Below are 17813 nucleotides of genomic sequence, written 5' to 3'. Positions count from 1 at the left end.
GTCTATTCCATTGATTTCAGAAAAATAAACATACCGACAGCACAAAATGCTGCCAGAAGGATGAGGGCTAATGACTGTGGGTCTGTTTGCTTTTAATCATTTAAATTCCATCCGGGAAAAGTCCACTGGAAGGAGTATTAAAATCCAAGCTGAAATTGTCATTTAGAATCAAGTTCTTGGGAAAGCGGGTGGGCAGGGTAGAGATTGACTATTAAATGGTGAATAATGTAACATTGATTTAAGATTTAACTGGATTTTATACTTTCCAAGAGGCCGTTTGGATCAGAGCATTTCTTTGGAGAAATCGTACCTTGTTTCCCAGGCCTGTATCTGCTCACAGTTGGCTGGTGTGGTGATCATAGCACGTCTTGGGTGTTCTTCTGTGTGTGTTTGAGGAATGTCTCTCCAGTTTGCTCCTGGCTTTCCAGCCACATCGCCACAGAGCTGTGAGTCAGGAAAGGAGATTTTACTGCACTCAGAGCAGATACTCTCCTGTATATTCCTGAGCAAAGTGACCCAAAGATAACGTGCACCTTTAACTTGGGTGAATTATGTCCTTTTACATTGAAGACTTTCCTTTCCCTGAGCTTAATCAAAATACTTTTTGATATGAGTTCCCATGCAAGCTTCACTTTGCTCCAGGGTCACATCCTCAGCTAACCATAGCTAGCTTTTTTGAAAATTCTTAACCACCAGTCTGTAAGCTATTCTAGGGAGCATGTTATTCTAAGAAAATATTCATCCTCGCTACCAGTAAAGTCACTTATTAATTTGTGTTCCATGATTGCAAATGATATTTTGCCAGTAGGAGGACAACGTGGAAAAAGAAATGTTATGTTTAATGAATTCTGATCAATCTTGTGATGGATTATTTACCAAAAGGATGAACCCTGAATGCATAGAATTTTGAATTACTTGTACTATCTGGGGAGCAGTTTTCCTCTGTGTTGGGATCTGGATGACCAGGCACCTTCTACTCTTTGCATGTGCTTCAGCCCCAAGTGAGCTTCCTAACTCAGCTCACATCCCTCGGATATGTTCAAAGTCACTGATGAGGACATGATGATTAAGCCAGTATCTCAGCAAAATAAGCCAATAAATCTGTGGAAATGACAAAATCAGCAAGGTCATGGTGCATCAGGTTTTGGGTTGGGCATCTATTATTGAATCATTATGCACATGAGAATCTTCTGGACTGTAGTTATGCGGCGGTTCTCTAAGTTTTCTGGAGAATGATGGATGGTCCCAGCAAAATCATGAAGAATTCACCTTTGATGAAAATATCACACTTGTATAAGTTCAAGCCCTTACATATTAGAAATATATAGATAGAAATTTACACAGATCTCTATAGAGAGTTAGTATTTATTGGAAAGAAGAAGAAAAGAGAACCTTGATGTCACCTCCCCCCACTCCCGGAACACTCTGTGAAGGAGTTCAGACACTAAGTCAGATCACAGAACATTTTTCATGTTGAAGACTTTCTTTTTCCTTATTTTATAATTCCAGTGTTGGTGCATTCCAAGTGATGTGTTCCTTTTTTCTACAAGGTGAGACCTAAATGGAGTTACTGTTTGTGTAAGTGTGCATGCATGTGTGTGTGTGTATGTGTTTTAAGAAGGGAATCACCGTATACTAACTGTATAGTTAGGAGGTAAATGAATCTGGAAAGTGCTTCTTAGACTTAGTGACAAGGAAAAGTTTAAAAAAAGCATAATCGCCATAAAAATAAAAGTAGAACGCTGAGATGGTTTGAGGTTTGTGAAAAATTTAGAAATTGATAAAGCATTAGGGAATTCTGTCTTTTTAATGGAAATAAAAATGAAGCAAGTGGATAATGTGGCCAAAGATTCAGGGCTATGTTTTCCATTTTCAGCATTTTGGTTTCCTTATTTTTAGTGTAACAAATTATTGTGGTTAAGGCTTGAGTATTGGTATTAATGTTTAATGAAAGTTATATATTTTTCCCTTCAAATATATAATTTGAAAAGACTTGCTGCATGCTTAAGTGTATAGTCTTATTACATTGAAGAGCCATTTTTTTTTTTTCCCCAACAGAACACATCTGTGATTATTATATGATGGGAAAACAGTTCAGAGGAAAAGTGTTTTCCCTCAGTAGGCCTATCCTGAACAGTCCTTCTGCTTGTATAGCCTCTGCTCTGGGAGGAGTTGTTGTAGGGAGTAGACCACACTTTATCTGGTCTGTTCATTTGAGTAAAGATGCACTTCTTAAGTGACTACCTCTAACCAGAAAGAAGAAAGACTATAAATAGTGACTCTGCTTAAAATGATATTCATAAGGATCACCTATGCACTTAAAAGAAAGTAGGTGCTAAATAAATCTTCCAGCCTGACTCCGCACTTGCCTGCTATATATATACATTGTAACTATGCGATATAACCCCAAATAATAATAACTTGCTTGTACTCCTGACACCAATTGATTTGTTTAGAGGAATAGGGAGGTTACAACAAACTAACTTCTTCTTTTGGGGTACGTATATTTTGAAATGCTCTTCACATCTGCCTTTTGTTTTATGAAGATATATATTATTCTGCTCCTAAATGATCAGTTTTCTTCTTCCTCCAAAACTATTTTTTTTCCTTTGGAGAGGGAGAGAAAGAGAGAGTGCGCGTACATGCCATCAGAGGGAGAGTGAGAGGGAGGGGAAGAACAAGAATCACAAGCCGACTTCACTCTCAGGGTGGAGCCCGACTTGGGGCTCGATCTCGCAGCCCTGAGATCGTGACCCGAGCTGAAATCAAGAGGCAGCTGCTCAGCTGAAAGATCCACCCAGGCACCTCTCCAAAGCCATTTCTTTTTCTTTCTTTTCTTTTTTTTTTTTTTTTAATATTTTTATTTATTTATTTGAGAGACAGTGAGAGAGAGCATGAGAGGTGAGAAGGTCAGAGGGAGAAGCAGACTCCCCATGGAGCTGGGAGCCTGATGCGGGACTCGATCCCGGAACTCCGGGACCGTTACCTGAGCCAAAGGCGGTTGCTTAACCAACTGAGCCACCCAGGTGCCCCTCCAAAGCCATTTTTGATTCCACAATATTCTGAAGTAAAAAATCAGGTTGAAAATTAATTAATTATGGTTACCTTACAGAGGGTATTGGTTCTGAAGTCATGAAGCATATAGTTCTTTTAGGGGGTGTGGTTTAAGCAAAAAAAAAATGCATATATATATATATATATATATATATATATATCTCCTTTTGAAGAGCAGATAGAAATATCAGAATACATGATTAGTCTCAGGGGAAGTAGCAGGCAGGATGATGGCCCCCAAAGATGTCCGTGTCCTAATTCTCACAGCCAGTGAATGTGTTACCTTAAACTGTGAAGATTAATTAAGGTTGCAGATGGAATTAAGTTTGTTAATCAGCTGACCTTAAAAGAGGGAGATTACATTAGATTATTCAGGTGGGTCCAATGTAATCAAAAGAATCTTTAAAAGTGAAATGGGCAGGGAACAAGATCAGAGTGATGTGACAGGAGAGGAAATTGACCCACCACCACTGGCTTTGAAGATAGAGGGAAAAGCCACAAGCCACAGAACAGAATTGGCCTCCAGAAGCCGGAAAAGGCAAGCAAACAGATTCTCCCCTACAGGGAATTCATTCCCCCCTCCCCCCGGAGTATCTAGAAGGGAACACAGCTCTACTAAGTGAGATTTTAGCCTTGTGGGACCCATTTTGGATTTCTGACCTACAGAACTGTAAAACTGTGAATTTGTGTTGTTTGGTGTATTGTGTAGTTTGTTACAGCAACAGTAGTAACTGAATGCAGGAGGTGTCTCAGCTTCAGATCTGGCTTTGCTAATTCATTTCTCTCAGGTGTGATGTGAGTGGACTGTGATTTAGCTAAAGGCGAAGGTACTAGTATTCATCTTCATCCCCTCCAATAACTGGCACATTCTTAGCACAAAGGCATTCAGAGTTGTGAATATGTCCGTGAGATTTATAGACCTCATCCTTGGCTACATGTTCATAAGATTGAGCTGCACATTCAATTTCTTAATAGATTTGGGGAATATGTTTAGTGGCTTTACTTACACTAAACTGTACAACTAAATGAATTATATTTTCAAAAAACGTATTTTGAGTTGAAATAATTTTGTCCCACTCAATCAACTTATGGTTGGCTAACTGGCAAGGAAAACAATCCATTTCCAAGACCAGTGAGTTCGCATTTTGCATTTAGCTGTGTAAATATAATGAGGAAGGGAGAAGGGGAGTTAAGGAGAAAGAGAGAGAGCATGCAAAGGTGGGGGGGAGAGAGAGAGAGATTGATTCTCCAAAGGTTTGACAATTAATATCCCAACCCCAGTCAATCTTGGTGGAAAAATGCTCAATTATGCAGTACCAGTTGAGGAATAGTTTTGCTGTCAAAAAGCTTGTACTTGTTGTGATTGAATGTGATTCAGGTAACCCCAGTGGAATGGTAAAGTCAGATAAAGTTGAGATTTGACTGGGTTTGCATGACCAATAACCTTTCCAATTTAATAGAATAAATAGTGCCTCTATGTGTGCTTAACATACTGACATTATCTATACCAGAGTGAATTATTTTTGAAGGAACGGAAGGATTTTCTGAAATCATGTTAGAGAAGACCTGTGACATGATAGCATTTGATCATCTGGATTTAAATATATCAAATGCAGGGTGTGAAAACCTGCTAGGATTAGCCCAAGGTTCAGGTAATGGTTCTGTCTTGCTGTTCTTGTATGATAATGGAGTTCCCCTGTACAGTTTATGAATGGAATCTAATATAATCTAATATAAAACTGCAAGATTAAAGAAAATCCTGGTCATTTAGAATTTTTCTTCATTTTTAAGTCATTAGTTCATTATGTGTACATGTACGTATCTAAATCTTTTTCTCATGGTAATTTCGCTAGTAGATTAATGATATCAGACTTTTAAAGCATTTACAGAATTGACATGATTTTTGAGCTTTGCAAAATCATATTTGGGAAAATGTGTCAAAGCCTTCAACAGAACTGATTTGGAATGTATTGTATTTTGGAACGTTAGGTATTTTTAGCATTACAAACTACAAATTAGAAGAAAGAAACATGCCAAGTATTTTAGCTTTTCTATACAGGCAAAGATATACAGTTGGGTCACTGACTATCTGGAGGGGATATAGTTGCTAGGCCAAACAATGTACCTTAATATTTTGTGGCTCACTGACTCCTTTAAAATTTCGATGAAATCCACAGTCCCTTTCCTTAGAAAAAGTACACATACATACATATGCGCACACACACATGTTTTTATATTATGCATTTTTCCAGAAAGCTTATATAGACCTTGAATCCCCTTCATGAGCTTGCAAGGGTAAGAACTTGTTCTTTGAAACATCGTGAGTTTCTTGTCTGGACTATACTAAGACAATCACCTTGAACTTTGGTTTCTCAGAAGACTTCAGAAATGTGGCACTTTCATATTCTAAGGAATGAATTATTTTGGATGTACCGTAATTTAATATTTTAGCCAGTTGATGACCTAACGTCAGGTAGACCCACACAATTATTTCTGCTCAAGGTCAGGATTTTAAAGAAAGCAGAAAGTTTTAGATGGAAAGTGAATTCTAGGACTCAGAGTAAAGAATTCAGACAAAACCAAAGGTTATAAAGTGGAAGCAGATTCTGATTTCCCCAATGGGGTTGTTGAGTAAAAGTTGATGAAGGTAGGAAAGAACAAGAGTGGTCCTTACTGCTACGTCATCAAGGCCGGCAGGGTTGTATGTACAGGAGGTCTGCCTGGAGGTCCCAGAGGTACTGGGGGAGGTCCCTAGAACCTGGACACCAAAGTACTGGGCCATGGATTTAGAAAATGATTGATCAAGAGACACAGGTGAAAGGGATGGGGTTGGGGAATGACTATGCAATGTCAGCATTATGGCTGACTTGATTTTGAAACTTGATCTTTGGACTTAGGTGATTTTTATGCATCTTCTCTGTTATTGGGACAAAAAGCAGGCTGGGTTGATCTCACAAGGAGGAATAAGCGTGCAAGTCTGGCAGGAGTAGAAAAGCAATGCTAATCTGGGTTCTTTGGGAAAAGCACATGCATTTATATGGTCTATAGGTATCTAAATAAAATCATTAGCAGGTAAATTCTAGCATGACCTAATGTTACTTGCTCTATGGAAATCTTCTGGATTGCTCCTCTTTCCCTAATTAAAATTGTTGGTAATGTGACTGAGAAAGATGAGTTTAAATCCCCAGTAGAATTTCTGATGACCTTTGATGACTTTCATCTACGAAGATTTTTTTGTGAGTTCTTGAAAGATTTCATCAGGAATTCGGGTTCTCCACTCCAAGACTTTGTGGCTATTCTTTGATCTTGTTCTGGCATCAACCCAAACATGGAAATTTGCCTCTTTCTTTACTTTGCATGCACACACACACACACACATACACACACACACACACGCTCAAATGTTCACAAACATTAGCCATTGAAACAAGGCTTTGTAGTGTAAAACTGACTTTGCTGATGGTTTTAGGACATGAAGGTTAATATATTTCAACAATTCAATTGAAATGAAATGTTCAAAAGTTGGTGTGGACAACAAATAAGGGCATTTAGGAGAAATCTAGCCTTTTTCCTCCATAAACCAAGCCATAGACAGAGCATGGAGCTGTGTCTGTCCACAGGAAGGGTAACCTTTTAAGACTCATGCAAAGACACCATGCCATCCACTTACCAACACTTTTACTGACCATATCCAGAGGCGGCATCTTTTCTGGCTTTGTACAAGGTTCCATATAGATTAGTTGCCATTCTGCCTGTGTTAGAGTCCTTTAGCTACTCTGCCATATTGTTTAGGTCTCCTGAAGAGTGCTGGAGGCAAACTCCATGGATTTGAATCCCAGCTTGCCAAATACAAGCTGTGTGACAGTGGGGGAAGTTATTGAATCTATCTGTATCTCGTTTTCCTCTTCTGTTAGGTTGGAATAGTAAAGCTTCTACTCACTTTATAGGGTCATTGTGAGGACTAAGTGACATATAAGCATGTAAAGAGCTTAGAAACGTCGTCTAGCACATAGTGCTCAATAAAGGCTAGTCATTAATATTCTCCTAAATATGTCATTTATGCAATAAATGACAATATTTTATTCACATAATAAAATTTCTAGTAGTTTCATGTTACTGACAGAATAAAGTTCCAACACTTCAATCTGACATTTAAAGTCTGCTTACCACATCCCTTCATCCCTCTTCTTTGACATATGATGAAGGGTCAACGTTAGCCACATGGTTTGCTCCTGGACAGCCCAATCTCACTGTTCACCCCCAACTCCAAGTCTCCTCTCATGTTGCTGGATACACCTGATAGTACAATTCACGTGATACATTCTCAAAAGGCCATTTACAAATGCATGTGAAGGTCAAAGAAAATATTTCCTTCCCCAGTGACTGAAAGAATAAAGGAAAGAAGAAGAGAGAAATCTAAGCATTCTTTAGCTGGTAGTCAATGAGAATTGAAATCAAAGGCTGAATTTGGGGTCTTCATTATCTTTGAATAAAATACACCCACCAAAGTATGTCTACTTGTAAACAAAACTACAAGGCAGATACCTCTTCTAGTTCCTTTTTCCTACCACTTTTCACCCAAATTAAGGAACCAATGTCTCTCCCAGAAATAGCTGATTTTCAGTAAGGAGGAAAGCCTAGAAGAGCTGATTTTATGAAGAGTGACAATTTAGATTATAGCAGGAGTGGGGTGTATCATTTTTTTTTCTAAGTTGCCTTCAAATATCACCCTTTGGGCAGTCACTTAATTTGTGGGAACATGAGCATAGTTTGAATGCTAATTAATAAAAGAAGAAAATGAAAAGATGAAAGAGGGAGGGCATCCTGACCCCTACTGTTTATTTTCCTGCTCATGGTGGTTGTACTACTACTTCAGACTATTTAATTGGCCTCTTTCCCGTTCTTATGATCTAGTTCCTTCTGCTTTGTGACTGTCGCTTTGGTGTGTGAGAGAGGCTAAATGCCATTGATTTCCTTCTTTAATTTTGGTGATTATTTCTACACCCAGAGGAAAAAATCATCTGAGAGGCAATCCTAAAGACTGCTGACAAACTGGCAAGGCACTCAAGAGAGCAGATGATGCTACAGAGAAGATTTTGTGTGCCCATGGGTAAATGAAATGGTTGGCTTATCTGACCTTTTGCTTTTGAAGCTGGCATCTTGACAAAGCATCACACGGCTAAGCAGGAGGGCTTGATGCTCTGACCAGGAGAGACACTGGGCCGTTCCACTCCTTAAAAACGCTCAACTAGTAACCATAAAAAAGAATGAGATCTTGCCATTTGCGACAACATGGATGGACCTAGAGGGTGTTAGGCTAAGTGAAATAAGACAGAGAAAGACAAATACCATATGCTTTCATTCCTAGGTGGGATCTAAAAAAGCAAAACAAACAAACAAAAACAAAGAATCATAAATATAGAGAACACACTGGGGTTGCCAGAGGGGAGGGTTTTGGGGGATGGGTGATTAGGTAAAGAGGATTTAGAGCTACAAGCTTCCAGTTATAAAAGAAATAAGTCATGGGGACAAAAAGCACAGCAAAGAGCATAAAGTTAATAATATTGTAATGTTCTATGGTGACAGACAGTGATTACACCTATCGTGGTGAGCATAGTGTCATGTATAGAATTACTAAATCACGTTTTACACCTGAAAATTATTGTAACATATGTCAATTAGACTTCAATTAAAAAAAATTACTGTGCTGGAAGGAGGAGACCTATTTTCTATTCAGCTCTGTAAGTTTTTCGACTGCTCCACATCATAATTTTTCATCTGTAAGATGAAGGGTCATTCATTGAAATAACCCGGCATTGTTTTAAGTACCCAGGATGGGTCAGTGAATGAAACTGACAAGATTCTTGCTCTTGGTGTGTTGGGGTGGGGGGATACGGGGAATGGAGGCAGTCAACAGACACATGAATTAATACAGAAGAAAATTCCAGATACTGGTAGCAGCTGTGGAGAGAAGAACACTGGGTGGGATGCAGAAAGTGACTAGAAGAGGTGGATTAGGGGAGGTCTCTTTGAGGAGACAAGCATTTAAGCTGTACTTGAATGATGAGAATGAGTCATGCCATAGGGCAGCAGTTTCCAGAGAGAAGGCACAGTTGGTACAAAAAAAGACTAGAAGGCAACAATTAGGTGAGTGTCTTTGAGAGCCTGGCAGAATGCCAGGGTGAGGAGAATGAGAGGAGACTGACAAGAGATGTGATTAAAGAGGTGGGCGGGGGCCAGGGAAGACTTCGCTGATACTGTGAGGGGTTTGAGTTTATTCTCATCCTTGTGTAAACCCATTGAAGCAGCATTGTCCAGCGGAAATATAACATGAGCCACATATGTAATTTTAAAATGTTTAGTAGCCACGTTAAAAAAGTAAAAGAAATAGGTAAATTAGATTCAGTAAGTGTTATTTAACAAAGTATATAAAAGTATCGTTTCAACATGTAGTCACAATTAAAATTATTGAGATATTTTACACTCTCTTTTTGAATTAAGTCTTTGAAATCCTTGTGTATTTTACATTTATAGCACATTTCAGTTTGGATGCCAAATTCTCATTGGAAATAATTGATCTACATTAGGATTTCATAAAATTTACATTTGAGATGGTAGATTCACATACCCGGCTTGTTTCAAACACTTAAATGCTTTCCAATAATTAAATCCAGAATCAGTTCTTTAAATTTAGAATAATCAAAATTAAATAAAATTTAACATTCAGTTCTTCAGTCACACTAGACTCAAGTGCTCAGTAAACATGTGGCCAGTGGCTGCCATATTGGATGGGTCAGGATTGGAGGGTTTCAAACAATGAATGACAGGATTTGATTTGCTTTTAAAGGACCACTGGTTGCTGTGTGAAGAAAGGAGTGTGGCAGAGAAAGTATAGGTATTGGGAACTGATTACACAGAGGTCAGCAAACTTTTTCTGTCAAGGGTCAGATAATAAAAAGGAGCAAGATAGTAAATATTTAAGGCTTCGTGGGCCTTATAGCCTTTGTTGTACATAATTCCGCTATTGTAACACAAAAGCAGCCATAGGTGATACATGAAAGAATGAGCATGGTGGTGTTCTAATAAAACTTTATTGATGGACACTGGAATTTGAATTTTGTAGGCATTCACATGTCGTGAAATATTAACCCTTCGATTGTTTTTCTTTTACAGTCATTTAAAAATGTAAAAATGATTCTTAGCTTACAGGACATAAAAAAGAGGCAGCAAGTGGAATGGTGAGCTGGTGTTTGCTGACCGCCCCCCAAATCAGGGGTATTTGGCAGGAGCCCAAGGCGGGAGGTGATGGTGCTGGGGAGTTGCAGCAGTGGGAAGAATGTGATTCCTGTGGTTGAACTTGATGATAGTCTGGGGTTGGGAGCCAGGACAGGGGAGAGTCAAGAATGAAGGCATTAGGCTTCATTTTGAGTCTGACTAGATGGTTCCTAAAGTTGTCTTTAGCTCCAACAGTTTGTGATCTATGATTGTTAAGTGGAATCCACTTTTTGACCAGAGATTGGAATGGTACTCTACCTCCTCCTTGAGTGGATACATTCCAGTATCTGGAAATTATAAACCTGGGAATTTTCTCTGATAAAGGATTATTGTCTATTTCAGCTCCTCCCTGACAGCGTCATTAAGCAATTTTATAATTTTTAATTTTTATGTTGTGGAATTCCATGGATCTCAAGATAAAGTTTTGTACAAAAGTATACTTTTGTACATGTACCAGTGATATGCTTCATTTCTGTATAGCTATGATAGTGTTTAAATGGATTTAACTTGCTTGTTTTAAAACAAGTTCTATAGGAATTCTGGATCATTTAGGTCCTTCCCTCCCCTCTTTTTGTTCTGTCCTATTGTAGTTATCCCTGGGGAGCAAAGTTTTCATGGATTAAAACAGCAATTGATTTTTATTCTTAGCTTTTATTTGAATGTATCCTTTCACCTCAGATATATTATGCATCGCCAAAGAAACTCATAAATTATAGACTAAGCAAAAGTTAAAATTAGATCTGAGTGTGGTGTAAGGCCCAAAGGAAACTATTTGAAAAGGTTACAAGCTGTCAAAAAACAATTTGTATGGCTAAAAGCCACACAGTTAGATGCTGTTAATGGAGTATCTGCGATGATTATTTGGGCATTGGTTGCTTATTACGTCTCTGTGGCAACTAATCAGTGTATTTCTTTGGAAGCCAGAGACAGCCGGAATTCGGCACCTCTAATACCAAAGAAGTGTGTGGTCGAATGTGCTGTGCCACATCAAATAAACCGCACCTCTTCTCTGTCCAGATTTTAATAATTCCCCACCCTTCCCAAATTGTCATTGGTGCTGATTGCAAGAATAAAGACTGGTTACTTCAGTGAAAGGATCATAAAGTCAATCATGTGGATAAAATTACTGAGCCATCCAGCCAGCTGGTCTCTATTTGGCCCCACTTTGGTTCATTAGTTTATGGGGTGAATTCACTCCATATTTAAGGAAAGCAAAAACGGCATCAAAACTCGTTTGTAATTAATTGCAGCTTTTTAGAAAGGAATGCATTTGCAAATGAAGAATATGCAATGCCAGAGCCTGATTTCTGATTATGTTATGCATCTGTCTAAAATGTAACTTTCTTTTGTGTTTATGTTAACGCTGGGTATAGGTTAGACACTTTTTCAGACCCTTACCACTATTTTCCGTGTTTTCAGAGTTTCTCCTTGCCAACTGCAGAAACGTTAAAATAGCGCATCATTGATTGGCGGGAGCCCGCGCATCTCCAAACAATGTAAGAGTCATTTGAATGCCTGGCCATCTAATCTGGTGCCTGTCGCAATGTATTGTCATTCAGGTGATTAGATGGGCTTGTGCAACTGTAAGCTGAAGTTGAAATGACAATACATCACAAAAACATTGTGGTTTCCACGCTTTGTTAGTGGCAAAATGGCTAATGTTAATTACTTGGGCATTTAATGGACCCAGAAATAACAAATACATGATTCTCTTGATTTGGAAACCTTTTACAAAAGGACATAAAAGCAGTCAAGCAACTCTGGAGCTGTGCCTTGACACGTCTAACTCCTCATAAGGACCAAAGGAAGGGCAAAGGACACAGATGCTTTTAAACAAAAGGAACCCAGTAGGACAGAGCAGTGATACTTAATGCTAGCTCTCGTAAACACAGAAAGGAAAAATCTGTTGAACGAAGAAGCCAAATGTCATAAATATGCCTCCCTATGTCAAAGACTGGAATTAGTTCTCACAGAACACAACAGGCAAAGGCAAAACAGAACTTCAGTTGGCTACTTCTGGTGGAAATAATCCGCCCCAGAGTAAGTCAAGCCACTGACAAAAGCATTTCTTTGGAAGTGATGGGTACTTGGGACGGGAGCCCTGTGGCTACAGAGCAAAAGCTCAAAATGTGTTTGGAGGGATGTCCAAGTATGCAAATCCCTACCAGATGCCATGAGACATGAGGGCCACAGGACTCATCGTGACATTTGGACCACCTTTGGATCATATCTCCTCTCCTTCCAAGTCCTGCCCCACCTGAACTTGCAACAAATTACCCACAAAGTGAAAGTTAAAGAAAAAGTCAGCAACATGTAAATGGACCCCTAGGAAAAAGAATCTGTTTCAGATGAGGGTGTCTCAAGACCCTCATTTGACATGAGGAGACTCAGACCCAGAGAAATGAAAATGATGAAGGAACTTACTCAAAATTACCTATGTAGTTAGTCAGTTGGGGTAATTAGCAGAGTATTTTACAAAATGACTTTAATATGTGTTTTAACTAATCCTCCAAAACAAATAAAACAAACAAACAAAACACAAAAACTTATGAGGTAAGTAGAGAAAGTATGATCTTCAAAACATTTCGGGGAAAGGAAGTGAAATCCGGAGAAGTAAAGTAATTTGCCCAAGACCATCTAGCTAGGAAGTCCTGATCCCTTCTATATAGTTCTTTTTGACTCTATGAACTTTCCATTACTATAAATTGCCTCCAGATTTAAGTTCCTTTTTCTTCCCATGTAGTAGCCAAGCATAACGAAAAGCTAAAGCATGAGGAAAGAAAGAAAGGAACAAAGGAGTAGAATGAGCTTTGTGCCTAATTCCTCAGATAATAGCTTTCTCAATTAGAGTAGATAGGCTGAATACCTCCTGAGCACATCAGTTGGGGAGAAAAACCTACACCTCCAATAATACTTCATAGATGAGCCAGTCTTTGCATTCTTTGAGCCTATTTTCCCTCTCTTCAGGTCCCTCAATATTCCTCCCCCCAAATCCCCTCAAAATTAATACAGGCTCAAATAAAGTAAAAATGAATTGTTGCTTTCAAAAAAATGACATAGGGCCCTAAGAAATGTATCCTGTCAGAAATGTAATTTTAATGGCCTAAGTTATATAAATGACACATAATAAAACATTATAATTACCTATTATTTACATGTGTGTTCTAAGAATTACTTAAAATTAATTGGGAGCAGGATTAACAATTTTAATCACTTTATGAAATATTCATGAGCATTCATAAAATCCACAAGGCTTTTCTTTAATGAATTAATGATATTTAATATCTTTTCACAGAATTTAAGGGCAGAACAACCCAATTTGATAATGCAGTGTAAGGTTCTGAAGTTACTCTCCGTCTCGCTGAAGAAATGACTGCGGGCACATTGTTCTTAGCTGTCCATTCCATCCATTGGGACACAAGTGAGTCTTTTCTGCTTTTGATCATGAACCAGGTTCTCCCAGCTGAATCTATTTGATGTGACAAAAACCATAACCAGAATACCTTCGCAGCTAGTACTTACAGTTTCTAAAATATGCGTTCTGATGCTAGGGGCAGGAAATCACAGCCACTGTGTAGACCACTCTAGGCACTAAGCTGAAGGGATATCTAGAATCTCAGGGCAAGATCTGAAATTATTTCTTTCTATAATGGAAGTGAGAGAGAGTCAAGATGAGGTGGTTGGGGTTAGTCATCTGGAGGGGGACAACTCACTATGTGTATATGGGGGTGCCAAAGTATATTCTTAAATCTTTTTTTTTTTTCTTTTAAGATTTATTTATTTTATTTGCAAGAGAGAGAGCTGGAGAGGGAGAGGGAGAGAGGGAGAGACAGAAGGAGGCTCCCCACAGCTGATCAGGGACCCGCCTCACAAGGCTTGATCCTAGGAACGTGGGATCATGACCTGAGCCAAAGGCAGATGCTTAACCAACTGAGCCACCCAGGTGTCCAAAGTATCTTCTTAAGTCTTGTTTGTGTTCTCCAACCACCCGTACACTTTTCCTCAAATCCAGCAGGGAGGCACCAACTATAACCAGGACTAAAGTAAATGAGATAATTAAATCATAACATATTGTCAAGGAAATATTACTGGCAAAATGGGGGAGATTATTTTTATCTTTTCCAGTTGTAACCCTGACATTTATTATATAACTATAGTTAACCCAATTAACTATAGTTAAATAAGACATGATGCTTTGTCTAGAAGTTGAGTCTAAAATTTTACAGTTAATAAAACAACCTTTATAATATTATGATGTGAATCGTAGAATGCAATAGTATAGATGAATGCGCAGGAAAAAAAACAATAATGAGCTCTATGTCACTAAATCCCTATGAAGGAAAATAGTCTTAGCAGAATACACGGAGGGACGGCAGATTCTCTGTTAGATTTCTTTTGCTTTTTTTCACTTCCTTTCACTCATACTCAGTTGCTAGAGTTTCCTTTTGTTTTAGGTCATCAACTAACTTGTGTTTTTCCTTTTCCTTGAATATCCTTCTCAGTAAATGGTGTTTATAGGAGTGGGTTGGGTATGTTGGGTTGTTTCTGACTTCCTGACTGAGAATTTTTTCCTTTTGTTTTTACACTTGAGTAGAAAATCAGGAGTTCAAAACTATTTCTCCCCAGGCCATTGAAAGAACTGATCCATTGTTTACAACATTCCACAACAATTCAAATTATCATTCTTTTTCTATGAATCTCGGTTTTGTTGTTGTTGTTTCTGTTTGTTTTTAGTCTCCTTCAGTTCACAGAATTTGTTCTCTTTGTAAAAAATGTTTTCTTTTGGGGCGCCTGGGTGGCTCAGTCGTTGGGCATCTGCCTTTGGCTCAGGTTATGATCCAGGGATCTGGGATCGAGCCCCACATCAGGCTCCCTGCTCCGTGGGAAGCCTGCTTCTCCCTCTCCCCCTCCTCCTGCTTGTGTTCCGTCTCCAGCTGTCTCTGTCAAATAAATAAAATATTTAAAAAAAAATGTTTTCTTTTACCCCTTTGCCCCTCTCCAACTCTTGATCTCTTGCTAGATGGATGTTGGATAGCCACATCTTTTAACATTTCACCCATCATTTTCATCTCTTTTTCTTTTTGCTCTTCATTCTAGGAAATGGTGTCTATTCCGTCACCCTGATCCACCAGTTTGGTTACAGCACTCTGCTTTCTGTTATTTAGTTTGTACGCTAAGGTTGTCATTTGTCACCCATACTTCTAATTATCTCTTTACTGTCTATAATAATTTAGTGTCTTAAGTATTTTTTTCTTATTGTGGTCTATTCTAATTTTCTGGACTTATTAACTTCTTTATTTTCTCTGAGGAAATTAATGAGAATTTTCTTAAAGTATTTTTCTGCTTCTTCAAAGGTCAGATTTTTTGTTTGTTCACTTTCATCCTTCTTGTTGATACCATTGACTTTTTCTCAATGGCCCCTGCTCGGTGATTCTCAGTTCATATTTGGAAATGATGGGCCAATGTAATTGATAGGGATTAATTAAAATGAATTGACTCTGTAGTTACAAATAGCAGCATGTAAACACACTTTAGTACTATGGTTTGGTTATATTTTCTTTAGTAAAATCCACGAGGAAATAGAACGGGAGGGCGGAAGACATGAAGGGAAGGCAGCTCATCTAAAGGAACAAATATTTCCGACTCCAGCTCTAGGTATCTGTGAAATGTTTGTCCCTTTAGATGTGACGTGAAACTATAACCAGCACACTGCATATTATAAATGACAAAACAGGCAGGGGGTTAAGTGACTTGGCAAAAATAGTAATTATGATTTTCCTTTTGCATCAGTATTTATATTTAGAAAGGAAGCACATTATACATTTCTTTGAAGCCACATTGACTTTGCCCCGCATGTGGATTCATCTTTCTAGAAGGTGATACTGAGGTGATGAAGCACCCTGAGATGAGGGTGGATATGGTTCTCTCAACTAGTTCTCTCAACTATGGTTCTCTCATCTAGGAACTAGATGTTTCTCAAATGGTTTTATTAATCTGCTCAGAAGCCAGTCTCAGTTTTTATTCTAGTGTTAATCTCTGTCCCATTCTCCATTGTTTCTGTAGAAAAGGCATTTTCAAAATAGAATTCAAGAGACATCAACGTCTCAAATAGACCACACTCAGAAGTAGATAGAGGCTGACCAATGACCACGGTTTTGCAATTTCTAAAACATAAAAGTAAATTACTTATGACAACTGGCCAAGTTTCTTCCAAACTTGTATTGCATCTCATTTTGTGATTTCAGGTCTCACCCTTGGAAGCAGCAACTATGTATTTCATTTTAAGATGATGTGAACAACTCTATTATCAAAGATGGCCAAAAAAGAGAAAAAGAGTCAGGTTTTGCGTGTATTAAGTAGGACGGCTGTACGGGCATCCTGACTCGGTCATGCATTAACTGATTTATCGTGTGTAAATTGCTTAGCCATTCTGAGCTTCAGTTTCCTTATCAGTAAAATGATTATTCAACACACTTACCTTATAGGGTTATTTAAAGATTAGAATATAGGAATTCATTAAATAGTAAACTATTCTTCTTAGAATAGTCAGTTGCACAGGCACTGAGTGTTTATTGGGTATAAGATTAGGCCTTAATCCTTTAATTGAAATATATAGCCAGCAGAGTTTTAAGGAACTGAATCACTTGGGAAGATAATGCAGCCTATAAAATATATGTGCCATTCTGCAAAGTTTATAAGTCTAATCATGATTCTTAAATTGGCGCATGAAGAAAAGACAAATGAAATGCTATGAGTAATGTTTTAGATTCTTACTAATTTAACAGATTGTTAAGTGGGATTTACTTTCTGTCCTGGAGTCTTGGGTGGGACCCAAAAGATGAGGAAATCAGTGAAAAGGCTGCCCATTCTAGGAAAAGAGGCTAGGCTCCATGTGTGGGACCAACCTTTCTCTTCTAGTCTGTAGAAGAGAATTCTGCAGAGGGTTTTTTGTTTGTTTGTTTTCTGTTGTTTGTTTTTGAGACTTCTACAGAGTTTGAAGGAAGCAGGTGAGGATATACTTTTTAACAAAGCTCTATGATTGTACAATTCATAACACATAGAATTCACCAGTATAGCATGTATAATTCAATGGCTTTTGCATCAATAATTAGAAAGGAAGCACATCATAAATTTATTTGAAGCCACATTGACTTTGCCTTGCACATGGATTCATCTTTCTAGAAGGTGATACTGAGATGCTAAAGTACGCTGGGATGAGCATGGATATGGTTCAGTGGCTTTCAATGTATTCAGAATTGTGAAGACATCCCAAGAATCCACGTAAAAACATTTTCATTGCCCCCAAGTAAAACTCGTCAGCCCCTACCTATCATCGTAAATCCCCACCTGCCCTTCCCAACCCACTAATCCTAGGCAACCCCTAATCTACTTCCTGCCTCTATTGATTTGCCTATCCTGGATGTTTCATATGAGCAGAATCATAAAATTTGTGGTGTTTTATGAGTAGTTTATTTCACTTAGCA

At 38.3% G+C, this 17813-nt stretch overlaps 1 long non-coding RNA gene across 3 annotated transcripts in view; it reads left to right on the top strand.

Moving 5' to 3' along the window:
* LOC116589980 overlaps window positions 1-17813 on the top strand; it is a 47539-nt gene that overhangs the window by 20287 nt on the left and 9439 nt on the right. For all 3 annotated transcript variants that reach the window (XR_004285457.1, XR_004285456.1, XR_004285458.1), the window contains exon 3: window positions 13625-13750. This is a non-coding gene — a long non-coding RNA (uncharacterized LOC116589980). The remainder of the gene's footprint in view (window positions 1-13624; window positions 13751-17813) is intronic.

This window comes from Mustela erminea, chromosome 5 (assembly GCF_009829155.1).
Source record: "Mustela erminea isolate mMusErm1 chromosome 5, mMusErm1.Pri, whole genome shotgun sequence".
Lineage (NCBI taxonomy): Eukaryota > Metazoa > Chordata > Mammalia > Carnivora > Mustelidae > Mustela > Mustela erminea.
The sequence above is the reverse complement of the archived record's forward strand: the minus strand, read 5'-3'. Positions and strand labels throughout refer to the sequence as shown.